The sequence below is a fragment of the Marmota monax genome, unplaced genomic scaffold (assembly GCF_021218885.2).
Source record: "Marmota monax isolate L192 unplaced genomic scaffold, Marmota_monax_Labrador192_F-V1.1 WCK01_AAM20220418_F8-fsc00241, whole genome shotgun sequence".
Classification (NCBI taxonomy): domain Eukaryota; kingdom Metazoa; phylum Chordata; class Mammalia; order Rodentia; family Sciuridae; genus Marmota; species Marmota monax.
Genome location: NW_026692134.1, coordinates 1,142,808 through 1,156,866, shown reverse-complemented (window position 1 = coordinate 1,156,866; position 14,059 = coordinate 1,142,808).

Below are 14,059 nucleotides of genomic sequence, written 5' to 3'. Positions count from 1 at the left end.
TCATTGTTTATGACATCCTTATCCCTCTCTCCTGCCAGTATAATGCAGCAATCAGGTCTGAAACTTCTATAATTTTGGATAAATTTCTTCTTTAAGATTTCTCAAGTCTTAAAGTGTGTATCAAGTGTCTTTCACTTATAATTTTCTCAGATAGAACACCTCTATCATTAAAATGACAGTTAGTAGGCAATGAGAAACTGAGGTGGGTTCCTGGCTTTCTTTGTATGTACATCACTGGACCAGGTGTGTCATTGGTTTCTCCATGTTTTATGTCCAGGCTACCTTCCTGACTGCCCCTCTGACTTCAGATGTAGCTCCTGTTATAGAAGCAACAGTCTCACCTAGACTTTTTGCTCATCCTTTTTACATATCCATGTGTGAGTTCTACCTCTCTAATTGAATCTCACATGTATTTTAGCACAGGAGAATAACTAGAGGAAGAGAACCTTCAAAATGCATTGATTGAACTGAATACAATTTATCTAAGGTGATTTATCATACATGATTAAATTTCAAGTCATTGATGACAATATTAAGAATGGTGAAAAGAGTGCTGGTAGTTCACAGAATATGAAAAACACAAAATAGTGGCAAAACAATTTCTTAAAATACAACCTTTAGATACCTATAATCAACAACCAATTGTCTATAGAAGGCAAAACAATAAACAGGTGAATAATATATTGGCCATGATAGGGGAAAATGTTAGTATATATGATAAAGTAATTGTTTCAAAATGCACTACGAAACTTGGAAAATGAAAAGATGAATTTGTGGCTTTTTATTATTAAGTCCAAGGTTTGTTTCTGTGAATACCAAAAAGAAAAAGAAAAGAAAGAAACTTGTAGTTTTGTAAGTATGTGCTTAAGATTTCTGAAAAACAAAAGAAAGAAAAGAATGTAATCCTACTTTTCATTGAGTTTAACACTAAGCATTCCCCAAATTATCAAGTTCCCTTATGTTAAAATAGGTCATTCATTTTGTAGGAATAGAACCTTGAAAAATGAGACAGGTTTATAAGCAAATTGCAGTGAAACCAAAGAACTTAAGCTTCTACATTATTTGAATCCTACTTCACCAATAAAAATATCTTTTTGAGGCTTACCATCTGAGATTAATCTTCCTTTGCCTGAAAAAAAATTATAATAACTTCCTGAAAATAATTGTTTTTGCAAGCCAGTGATAATCTTCTTCAGATTTATCTATTTATTAATTTCCCATTGTTTTCAAAACAAATTACAAAAAATCGGAGGCTTAAAACACTGAATTTATTGATTTATATCTTTACAGGTCAGAGTTCAAAATGGGTCATATTTGGAGAAATGTATATTTCTGCAGATCTCCATTTCTTCTGGAAGCTCTCAGGGAGACTCTATTTACCAAGGTTTTCTACCTATGAGGGACTGCTTGCTTTCTTTGCTTCATGACTCTATCCTTTATTTTTAAGGTCATCAGTAAAGCCTCTTCCAATCTCATACTGACACTGCTTTTACCATCAAAGCTCTTTCTCTGATACTGGCCTTTTTACATTCATATTATAAACACCGTTATGACTATAATAGGCCCATCCAGGTAACCCACAGTAACCTTCACTTCTCCAAAGTTTTAAGTGAATAATATCTACAAAGTCCCATTTACTATGCAAATAAATATATTTGCAGATTTCATAAATTAAGACATGGATACATCTTTGGGGGATTATTATTCATCCTACTACCCTCTTCCATCTCCCATTCAATCTATCCTACTACCAGACTCAAGTCATAAAATGATTTGAGAATTATATCAATGTATGACTCACAATCACATATCAGACACAATAATATAATTACATAGTTTTCTTATAGGATACTGGCTGAAATCCAGTTTCTATTTGCTTGGATGGATCCTAAGTCTGGGAATCAGTATTAAAGAAATATAAACTAGATCAAGTTATATTAATTGACATGTACTCAATAAATATAGATTTATGTCTAACTATAAATTTTGGCCCAGTTTAGAAATGTGAATTCTAATAGGCATCTTTTTTTTCCCTTTCCTTTTCTCACATGTAATTGTTTTAATCATTTAACTATATATTTTGTTATTAAGTTACATGGCATCAAAGAAGAATACCACTCAACTAGAAAAGGAAAAAAAAAGTTTGTCAAAGAATATAAAACTTACTTTTCATCTTTTTAGGAAGAGCATTAGTGTTCTCGTTAGTAAGAGGAACAGATGGACTTTATTAGCAAGAGGCATGATTTTGTGAATATACTTACTTGGAAAATGATTTGATAAAAAGAAGTATATATGAATAATAAGTTGACAAATATTTTATTGTAACAGTGATTGTGTAGTATAAACCTAATTCAGTTAGAATTCCATTTACAAGAATTTCTTTCTTTCCTTTTTTCTAATTTTTATGGGTCATGAGAGATTTTATAAGAAATTTGAAAAGCAAAAGTAAGATAAACAGCACGTTTTAAAAGATAGTATTATCTGAGTTTTTAATACCAGAAGATTTGTATAACCCTTAAAAAATGCAAAGAAAAAAGGAGATAAAAGACATAAGTAATGTTGAACAGAGAAAGACTAGAAAACAGAAAGAAAATTACCATGTATTAGCAGTGATGTGGTCTTCACAAGATATTGAAGAGACAAATTCAAGGTACCTTGAAGGAACACTGGATAGAACAGTGTTGAATTATATATGATAATACATACACTGTAATGAGAAGTGGGATTTAAAGTTAACCTCTCTAAGCTTGATCTAAGATTCAAAATTTATAGTTAGACATAAATCTATATTTATTGAGTATGTATCAATAAATATAACTTGATCTAGTTTATATTTCTTTAACACTGATTCCCAGACTTAGGATCCATCTAAGCAAATAGGGACTGGATTTTAGTCAGTATCATATATTTATATGATATAAATATTTATAGACATAAATATACAGAATTCAATCTCAATAATTTGAATCTAAATCATAAACTGCTCATAATATTTCCTATCTCTTTATTAGTGTTATAGATGTTAATATTAACATTTTATATCCAGGAAAAAGAAATAAGAATTTCTGGAAATTCCATAGAATTTCAGAACCAAAAACATTTTTAAAACATTTCTTATAGTTTCCCACTATTTTACCATTATAGATATCTAAAATTGTTTAAAATATAAGAAATATTAATTTTTGTATAATTTTTTTAGAAACTGCCATCTATAGTAAATATTGATGAGATTGACTATGCCAGCAATTATCAATATTCAAATAATGTAAGGTTCTCATTTATTTGAAATCTTCCAAAAACAGGCCATTATTTGTTTAAAAATGTGTTACTCTATAAAGCCCCACTAATTTGTAGAACATACAATATATCTTTGAACATATTAGTGTTTATTTTATTTGCAAGTTGTGTCCTCTTTCACAGAAGATGGGGCCACAAACACACAGTTTATAATGTGCATCAATTCTCCATGGAGACCTTGACCGTTTTTTCAATGTCTCATCCTTCTCTGGGTCTCAGAAATGTTGAACTTGAATGTTTGATTGTGAATTATGTGTTTTGATCTGGCCAAGGACTTAACCTCACTCAGTGCTTCCCTTAGAACCAATCCCTTTTTTTCTATTGATTACAGAAAATGTAAGGCTCACTGGAGAATTATACTTTTCCATGTTCCTAACCAGTTTTTTCCTTTAATATTTGAGATTCAGAATAAAAACAATAAATTGCAAGAGAATGTCAAGAGATAATTCTTCAATAAAAGCTTTTCTAGTAGATTCATAATTCTTAAATATAAGCTATCCTAATGGATTCATTAGTCTCTTTAATTTGGTTTCCCAAAATTAAGGAAGAAAGCTGTGTCATTTCCATCTATATCAAGATTAAAAAATGGAAACCTAAGTATTCTTGTTTTCAGTTTTTCTACTTTTTTTCTATCACAGTATGTAGGCAATTTGCTTTTTCTTTTCTTTTCTTTTTTTTTTTTTTTTAACCCTCCTGTGTAGTTTCCTGGTATACCTCTGTGAAAATTAAAAAAAAAAAAATGAATGCAGTATTATTTTAACTTCCCTCTGCGTTTATTGTATAATCTATTTATTTTCTCCTGTGGATAAGTTAAGTTTTGTGATCATTTCAACCCAGTTAAAATGATTTTCTAAAACAAAAATCAGGGGCTGGGTTTGTAGCTCAATGGTAGAGTGCTTGCCTCGAAAGTGTGAGGCACTAGGTTTGATCCTCAGCACCACATAAAAATAAATAAACAAAATGTTGTGTCTATCTAAAACTAAAAAAAATATTAACACAAACAACAACAATGACAAAAACAAAAATCAATTGCACTGTGTCTACCCAGGTGGTAAAATTTTGAATATATGTGTAATAAATCCTTGTAAACATATTGATTTTGTAATAGTCATTTGATCTTGCTAAAAAGTAGAGAGTAGTTTTGACAGAATGATCAGCTGAAAAAAGTATATGCAAAGTCATTTTTATAATGTATGTAAAATCATTTTTATAATATAAATTGATATACATTTTATATGGAAATGCAAAAAAGGAAGGCAATAGTCAAAAACAGCAATTTTTCTAGAAAAACCAAATGAAGAAGTCATTCTGTGGATTTTTAGAAAGTCAAAATACAGAAAATGATCTATTGTGATAGTACAATTATAAGGGGAAATATGGAACTTTATATATGTTATATTTGAGGTAGTAGTGTAGCATCAAATTAGGTAGAAAATATAGTAGTTAGTAACATGGAGTTAAATTTAAAATGAAGGTTCATTTGTTTTAGAGAAATACAAGCATTCTGCTGCAACAGAAAAATGTCTCAGGTATTCGGAGAATGCAAAATAAGACATGACTAAATACTCAAAAGAAAAAATACAGATCTAAATAGAGAAATTGAAGACTACATTGATACGTAAGATTTAAAAAGAAAGCGAGATGATTGATGATGTTTAGAACTTAAAGAGGAAGAGATCTCAGCAAAGAAATTATATTTGACTTTAAGAGAGAGAAGAGCTGATAAGTGAAAAACAGAAACAGATTACAGAATATTAAGAAAAGAGTATTCTGGGACTTGGAAGTCATTCACTGTAAAGGAATTAAGGGAAGCCCAAATGCCCACTAAATCTTTCAGAAAGATTATAATATATCATGTTAGTCAGTAATTCTTGTGCAGCAACTGGAAGAAAATAGACATGTAATTATTTGTGGTAAATAATCACACCATTTATTTCTTTGCAATTAAGTTCTTATATACAAATTGTTAATATTAGCAAAGATAACTAAGAAATGCCCAATTAAATCAGTCAATAGTTCTAAATGCACTGGCCTACAAATAAGCTAAAAATTTACTTCATAATTTTAGTAAGTGAAAAAATAAAATCAATCTCTATTAAGAACCAATAAATGGTGTCATGATGCATGCCTATAATTGCAACTTATACTATGCAAAAATGTTTCTTACATATAATACCAAAATAATAATTTGTATTTATTTGTTTTTAGTGGCATATGTACATAAGATAATCTGGGACTGATAAATCACCATAAATAAAGTAATAAACTGTAGTAATTATGCCTGTGTGCCACTTGTATCAAGGAAGACAGAGGACTTTCAGTAATTTTATGACTGCAGGAGATACACTTGCTCAGAAAGCCTACTCATGCATGCACCAAACATTGCACTCTCAGCAGGAAAGAAGCCTTTTAGAACTCTGAACCCAGCAGGATCAGCAGACATAAGCTGCATAACAGAATCAAGTGCTACAAACATCCCTTTCTTGCCTTCATATAGCAGTTTTCATCCTATATTTTATATGGAAATACATGGCATTTTTGTATTTGCTTAATCCGTATGATATTGAACATAACAGTGCAGAAGATACTTTTTCAGCATTTGAGTGAGTTAGATGGCAGATATTCAGATAACACTTATCACCTATTTGTTACTATTCTATAAGAATTTGCGCTTATAAATATTTTTGTTAGTTTTTAAAATAAAGTAGATACAGAGCACTGTGAATTAGCTTAAAGCTAAGGGATCTAAACTGTGAAAATTAATTGAAACATATATTGTTTCAATTATGTAGGTGCTCAAAATTTAGCGCAACAGATGGAAATGAAATTTAATAATTAACATCTAGCAAAATAAGGTGGCATCATAGTATTATAAAGATTTATGATTAGAATATGCATTTGAATTTCACGTACCTGCCTCTACTATCAAAATAAGTCCTTCTTTAAAATTTTACTCCTAAAAATACATGTAGAATGCTGTCTTCCCTCTTGTTTCTCAAAAACAAGTTAATTTCTGTTGTCAAATGCAACTTTAGGTGGATATCTTATTTTTTAAGTAACATATTCTATATTTCTAAACAGAAAAAATATATATTTATTGCCGCAGTCTGGCTGGGCACAAATCACGAGCCACTGAAGCAGGAACAAACTTTATTTCTGAACTCTACCAGCACACTTCACACATGCTCCTGGGAAATCTGCCGACCGCCACGCAGCTCCTCCAGGAACCAGCCACCGGAAATATCCCCTCCAGAAATCCCTCCTCCTGCACTTCCCCAACCAATGGGAACTCTCCTGGGAATCCCCAGGAGAACTCCAAAGTAGTGGACAAGGCGGATAGTAATGCCTTGCCTGTCAACCAATACTGTTGGCAAAATGCCAGGGGCCATACCTACTCGGCTGTGGCTCTCAGCAATTTATTTTGGAAAATTTCTTTTTAAAATAAAAAAATGATGATATTTCTAACAAATGAAAATGTGTATTAGTTGTTGATTAAATCATTGATTCCTTGCAAGAATTCTGCAAAGAAACATGCATATGGTCACTATTTACATATAAGAAATGTGAGATAAATATATTATGTAACACTATCTGGTTATAATGTCCAGGAAGTAGATTTATATTTATCTGTTTTGTTAACTTATTTTTGCCTAATAATGTTCTAAATTTGTCCTGATTTTCAGTTTCTTAATGAAACATGTTATCTCCTTGGTTAATACAGAACATAGAAAAGCAATCAATTTATTTCCTTACCTTTCACTGTCACAGAAAATAGGGACAGAGGACATGAACTAGGCCAGGCCACCAAATCAATGATCCTACATACCACATCATATCATTAAGACAATGTTATACGTTAGTCAGTTGAAAAGTGGTGATGGTTTATGGAGACTAGTAGAGTTCTTAATGTTCAAGAGAGAGTGAATACTATGATGTTGTCCAAATTTGTGTTGTGAGTTTAGTTGCTTCATGCTTGATTCATACTTTGGCTGTTTGTTAGTATGGGGTTTCCATTCACTTGTACATTGCTTAATAGCCTTTTAAAAAAAAATTTTATTGTTGTTTGTTCAAAACATTACAAATTTCTTGATATATCATATTTCACACTTTGATTCAAGTGGGTTATGAACTCCCATTTTTACCCCATATACAGATTGCAGAATTACATCAGTTACACATCCATTGCTTAATAGCCTTTTAATAAAGTAGATAAGTTAGCAAAATCAGTTTCTAGTTTTCTCCTCTCCCTACCAGGATTCACAATAAATATCTCATACGTGAAAGACATTATTGTGACCATTGTGAGGGTCACTGACATCACAGGGAAAATTGTGTTTCCCCTGCAAGGAGGTGTTGTTTCAGAAAGCATTTTAGAAGAAATGGAAAATGAGTTTAGAATTGGTACAGGAAAGACAAAGATCCAGAATAACCAACTCAATACTGAAGGTGAAGACTAAAGTTGGAGGAGGAGCCTCATCTAATGTCAAGTCTTATAGAATAGCTGTAGTGATCAGGCCATTGTGGCCCTGAGAAAGGAACTGGAGCAAGCTATGCTGTGTGCACATGTGAGCATATCACAATGAACCCTGTGATTATGTGTAGTTACATACCACTAATTTGAAAAAAAATATGAAAAAAAGACATTGTTGTGTTGATGAAAAAGCAAATAGATGAATCAGTGGGAAAGAATAGAGAAACTTTAAATAAATCCACATAAACATAATCAACTAATCTCTGAATAAAAAAAGGCAACAAACATAAAGGAGCAAATGTCACTAATTAAGCAAACTCTGGTACATCCAAAGAAATAGTATTAAGATCTAAAAATAAGACATGGAGGAAACTTTAAGTATGTGTTACTAACAGAAAATATAAATAGGAAAAGGTTTGTAATATGTGATTCTGATTATAAGGAAATATTGAAAAGATAATACTATGGAGAGAGGAAAAAGTTCAGTATTTTCCAAGAATTTAGAACTGGATAGAAGAAGGAATGAATAGGCTGAGCAGAGAGGACCCTGAAGGCAGTGAAAATGCTTTGTGTGAGACTATAATTTGGACACCTGTCATGGAATATTTGTCGAAAACCATAGAATATGCAACACCAGTGGTGAGTCCTAATGTCAGCTGTGTACTTTGGGTGATAACAGTGTGTCATTGTAGTTTACTTAATTATTAGAAGCCTCACTCTGGTAGAAAATTTTTATCACAGTCACACAGGCACTCCCTGTGTGACTGCATGGGGTATAAGAAGAATATCTTTACCTTCTTCTCTTATTTATTTTGTTTCGAACCTAAATTATTCTAAATAAAGACTTTCAAATAGTCATAGAAAAAGTCTTTGCTAGTGTGTGTGTGTGCATTTGTGTGAGCATGTACGTATGAACATCCTGGAGAGAGAGAGATGGTGAGGAGAACGTAGAGGGAAAGGGGAGAGAGTGAGCGGTGAAATGAATGATAAATAGAAATATGGAACGTTTGCATCTAAAAGATATCTGAGAGCCACTACAGTACAATGTTTAATACATTAACTTTTTTTAATGTAAGACAGTTTGATGGAATTTAATGAATTCACAAAAGGGTGGACGGAATTAAGGGAGACCAAAGAGGGATGGTGAAGCAAGATAGGACTGTCAACAGAGGAGCATCAAATGTCTCCTGGGTCTGGAAGGGTAAGAGCACAGAATGGTTTCCAGACCTGTAGAAACCCTTAGCTGTTAGGAGAGGCAATTTGCAAACAACCGTGGCTTTCTGTTAAAAAAATAATAATAATAATCAAAAAGAAAAAAGAAAACAGCTGCCAACCTGTGGCATTGAAGGAAGCGATCCAGGAAGAAGTCACCCAATTTCATGCTCTAGTTTCCCTTGCTCTATAGTGTTTCTCCACAGCCAAAGGGCAGGGGGCCTCTGAGGCAGTCCCTAGAGATCGCTTCTTGAGAATCTGTGTGGAGAAGAGCAGAAGACGAATCTGAAGGTAGAAACTGAACAAGCATCTTCACTTAACATAACTTAATCTTATTTTTATGCCATGCTTGGGCGTTGTGAAGAGTCACATATCAGTGGGTTGAAGGGAAAGCTATGGAAACCAGGTTTAAGGATACAAAAACTAAAAAAGTCTAGTATTTCTGGTTTTCATCCAGCATATAAAATAGTATTTGTAAATATTTTTCCCATTTTTTTTAACAAATGACAGAAACAGCAGAAAAAGGCAAGTTTCAGTAGATGAGATATAAATTAAATGTCAATGAAATTAAATTTTGAAACAAAGTTGAACTCCTAGGATTGGATACTAAGAATGTCACATTACTTGGCATGATTATTGATATAATTAGTGCTTGTTTTGGTCAAATTGAGGTAAAATGTATACAACAATGAAATACAAAGATCATAAGTGCATAATTTTATGAGCTTTAAATATAATCCATCCTTATAACCAACACTACTATCAAGATATGAAACACCTCCTTCAACCACCCCAGAAGGTTCCCACCTGACACTCTTTCCAATTCCCCAGCTCCATCCCTGAAAATCATTGTTCTGATTTCTGTCACTGTGGATTGATTTTGCTTAAACTTCAGCTTCACAGATACAGTCATATAGCAAGTACTTTTTTGGGGGTCTGGTTTCTTTGACACAGAATTACATTTTTCAAATTCATGTATAAAATTTGAATTGTTTTTTATTGCCACATAGTACTGTATCCTATAACTAGATCATAAATTGTCATATTTTTATGGTTGAAATGTATACACATATAAATTCTGCATCAGATATATGTATTGTGAATATTTTCTTTCAGTCTGTGGCAGCCCTTTTCATAACAATGTGTTTTTTAATTTATTTTTATTTCTTACATACATGACAATAGTGAAATTAATTACAATCATAATTATCCATTCACAGCACAATTATCTGTAACTCTGTATATAAAGTATGTTCACGCCAAATTATGCCATTATACATGAGCTCTCTTATTTTTTCTTTTTACATTACAATTCTTAATACACCTTTATACAGTAATTTATCATATCTCTGTATATAAAGTATGTTTACACCAAATTCACGTCTTCATATGTGTATTTTGTATAGTGATGAGGGTCTCCTTCCACCATCCATGCTATACCCCTTCTCCCTCCCTTTCCCTCCCACCCCTATTCCCTATTTAGAGGTTATCTTCCTCTCATGCTCTCGCTCCCTACCCCATTTTGAGTCACCCCCCTTATATCAGAGAAGACATTTGGCATTTGGTTTTTTTGGACTGGCTAACTTCACTTAGCATTATATTCTCCAACGCCATTCATTTCCCTGCAAATGCCATGATCTTATTATTTTTTAGTGCTGAGTAATGTTCCATTGTGTATAAATGCCACATTTTTTTTATCTATTCACCCACTGAAGGATATCTAGATTGGCTCCACAGTTTAGCTACTGTGAATTGTGCTGCTATAAACATCGATGTGGCTGTATCCCTGTAATATTCTGTTTTTAAGTCCTTTGGGTATATCAGTATAGAGATTCCATAGAAAGCTGGAAATGGAACCACCATTTCACCCAGCTATTCCTCTTCTTGGACTATACCCAAAGGACCTAAAAACAGCATACATTAACTTTTTAAAAAATATGTTCAGTTATGATACAACAGCAAGACACACCTTGACATAATTACAAAGCAAGTAACTCAACCTGCTCTCATTTAGTCCCCAGCAATTACCCCGTGCCCCCTGCGCCCCCTCCTTTTCTCTGTCTTCAATCCATTGAAATTCTACGTTTTTGCACTATTCCATATCCATGTATGCACATAGGAAATTTCAGTCACAATCATTCCATTCTTCTTGCTTTTCCTGTAACTTCTTCCTCCTCCTGAATCCCTTTCATCTACTCTACTGAACTTTCCTCCATTTTATCAAATTCCCTCTCACCTCTTTTCTTATTTGTCTTTTTTTTCTTTCATTATTTCTTCTTCTTTTTTTTGTGTGTAAACCATCTTCCCTTTATTTTGGATTAGCTTCCACATATCAGAGAATACATCTGAACTTTGTGTTTTGGGGACTGGCTTATTTCACTTAGCATGATATTCTCCAGTTCCTTCCATTTACTGGCAAATGCCACAATGTCATTCTACTTTATGACTGAGTGATACTCCATTGTGTATATATAACACATTTTCTTTATCCATTCATCTTTTGAACTGAACCCAAATTTGTTCAATACCTTGACTATTGCTCTTTACCAAAACCACAAATAACAATAAATATTGGCAAAGATACAGTTTAGGGTTAGGTTTTAGTGTTACCGTTGTTGGTGCAACCACTCTGGAAAGCATTGTGGAGATTTGTGAAAAAAAAAATGGATATGATTCAGCTCTTTCTTCTCATACACACACACACACACACACACACACAAATGATTTAAAATTAGCACACCAGAGTGTTGCAGCCACATCAATATTTAATACATTAACTTTTAAATTAGTTGTTGTATTCTTCCGTAGATAATTACACACATTAGGAAATCAAAGTGAGTTGAAATCATATGCTTTTGATTTGACTCTGTTCAGATTTCCAGCTTGGGAATTTCAAATTATCTTCATATACTACTGGGTTAATTCAGCATAAGTGGGATTCCATTTTTATTTTCCAAAGTGATAATATTCTATTTGCATATTTTCTCTTCCCATGTAAATGCTAAGGTTCCTCTGAATAGGCATTTCATGTTAAAATAAATTTTCTGAAGGATGTTGGAATTTGCTAAGTGAAATAACAACAAAAAAGCAAATATTAGCCATATTCTATTAATGCAAGAGGCATCAGTAACATTTGTGTTGTAATACCTTTGATAAATCAACTTAAAGATTGTTTATTCGGGAGAGTCCAATAATATAAAAATATAAGAATCCATTCCACAGTGACAGATGATAAAATAGGTTCTTTAAATCTTACTTTCATAATCTTCCAAACTTAATGTTAATATCAACCTGATATAGGGGATGGGGATGTAGCTCATTTATAGAATGCTTGCCTAGCATGTGCAAGGCCTTGGGTTCAATTCCAAGCCCTGAAAATTTATAATATATATAATTTCAAAATATGTATATAATTTCAAAAATTAAAGAATTTTATAGAAAACTAGCTGTTAATGATTTTGAACATGTCAGCTAAAGTTAAGGTACTTATTTTTCTCCATATTAGTATAAATGCAAATTCAAAGCTTCTAGTATCTTGTTAAAATAATTTAAAAACACCCTGAAATATTAATTTTTCAATAAACATATGTTTTGAACATCAAATATGTACTTTGAACAAAATATAGAAGTACATTACTATAGACCTCTTATTATCATACAATATTTTCAATTAAAAGAGACATCTGTTATTTTTTGCCTTTGCCCTCAGATCCTTTAGTGACACATCTATCAGACTGCTATGAAGACACAAGATTTAATAATAGCGATACATAAACTACAGGATCAACAGACATTTCATTCTAGAAAGTTGGCATATCAACTTTTTATTTCTAATATAAATGCATTATAAAAAAGCATCAAATGAAACTTCCTATTTCTAATAGAATTCATAAAAAAAAACCTCCTGAGAAACTTTCTGTTTGTAAGGGAATGGATTATAAAAAAGCATAAGATTATTGAGGCTAATTTGTAACCAAACAAATAAAAACGAAATATAGCTGGTCCTGGAGATTTATGTAAGATTACATTACACAGTGGAAAACCAATAAATAAGCTGCACAGTATTAATATAAATATTCAAAGGAGAAAATTGAGTTTCACCATTTATTTCTTTGGAATTAGATGAATTAAAAGGATGACCCACATAATATTGTATAAGAGATTTATCTCATTATAGGAATGAAAAGATAAAGAAAATGTCATTAGTCATCTAAACATGGTGATGGGCACACAAGTACTCTTGTGTGCTATAAATTTTTTCTTAATAATAGTGAATGACAACTTATTTCCCAAACCTATTTTTACAATAGAGAACATTATAAAACGCAGGAAAACTGACTTATGAAATATAAGAAAATTCTAGTAATTTTCTTGAGGAATTAAAAAAAAAACTCTGCATATCACAGAAAGAGAAAACTTGCTTTGAAAACAAATAGCAATTTGAAAATTTAATAACTCATTATAGATAAAATAATTAGATGCATATTAGATGTATATTATTTTCAACTTTCCTATTTATTAAGTATATATATAGAGAGATAGATAGATATAAATATATATAAATCCTGAGCATTACTCATGTTCTATAGAAAATTTGGGGACACAGATTCCATGAGTTCAAAACCACTATTGATTTAATAGGGGAAACAATTATTTCAACATTAATTCTTACATCATGGTTCACTCAGTTAAAATGTTTTCTGCATGAGTTATACATTTCCAATATTACTAAACAACATAAGGTAGAAAATATGAATGTTAAAAGGTCAAAAATGGCTCCATAATTGGTGGTATTGCTACACAGTTAAGAAACATCTGGGAACATTATTCAGTAGGATGAGTCCCAGAATAAATTAGTGGATTAACAAGGGATATGGTTATTCAGGGAATTGCATGAAATGATAATGAAATGCTTGGGAAGTTTTAATGATTAAATTTTCCCCAAGGAAAACTTCCGCTGAACAATCATTAAAAGTGTTCTCTAAAATCTTTCACATTTTAAAAAATATTTTCTCCCAATGATTCAAATGTGAATAATATTGTTTCTAAAAGTGCATATAATATACCAACAAAAACAAT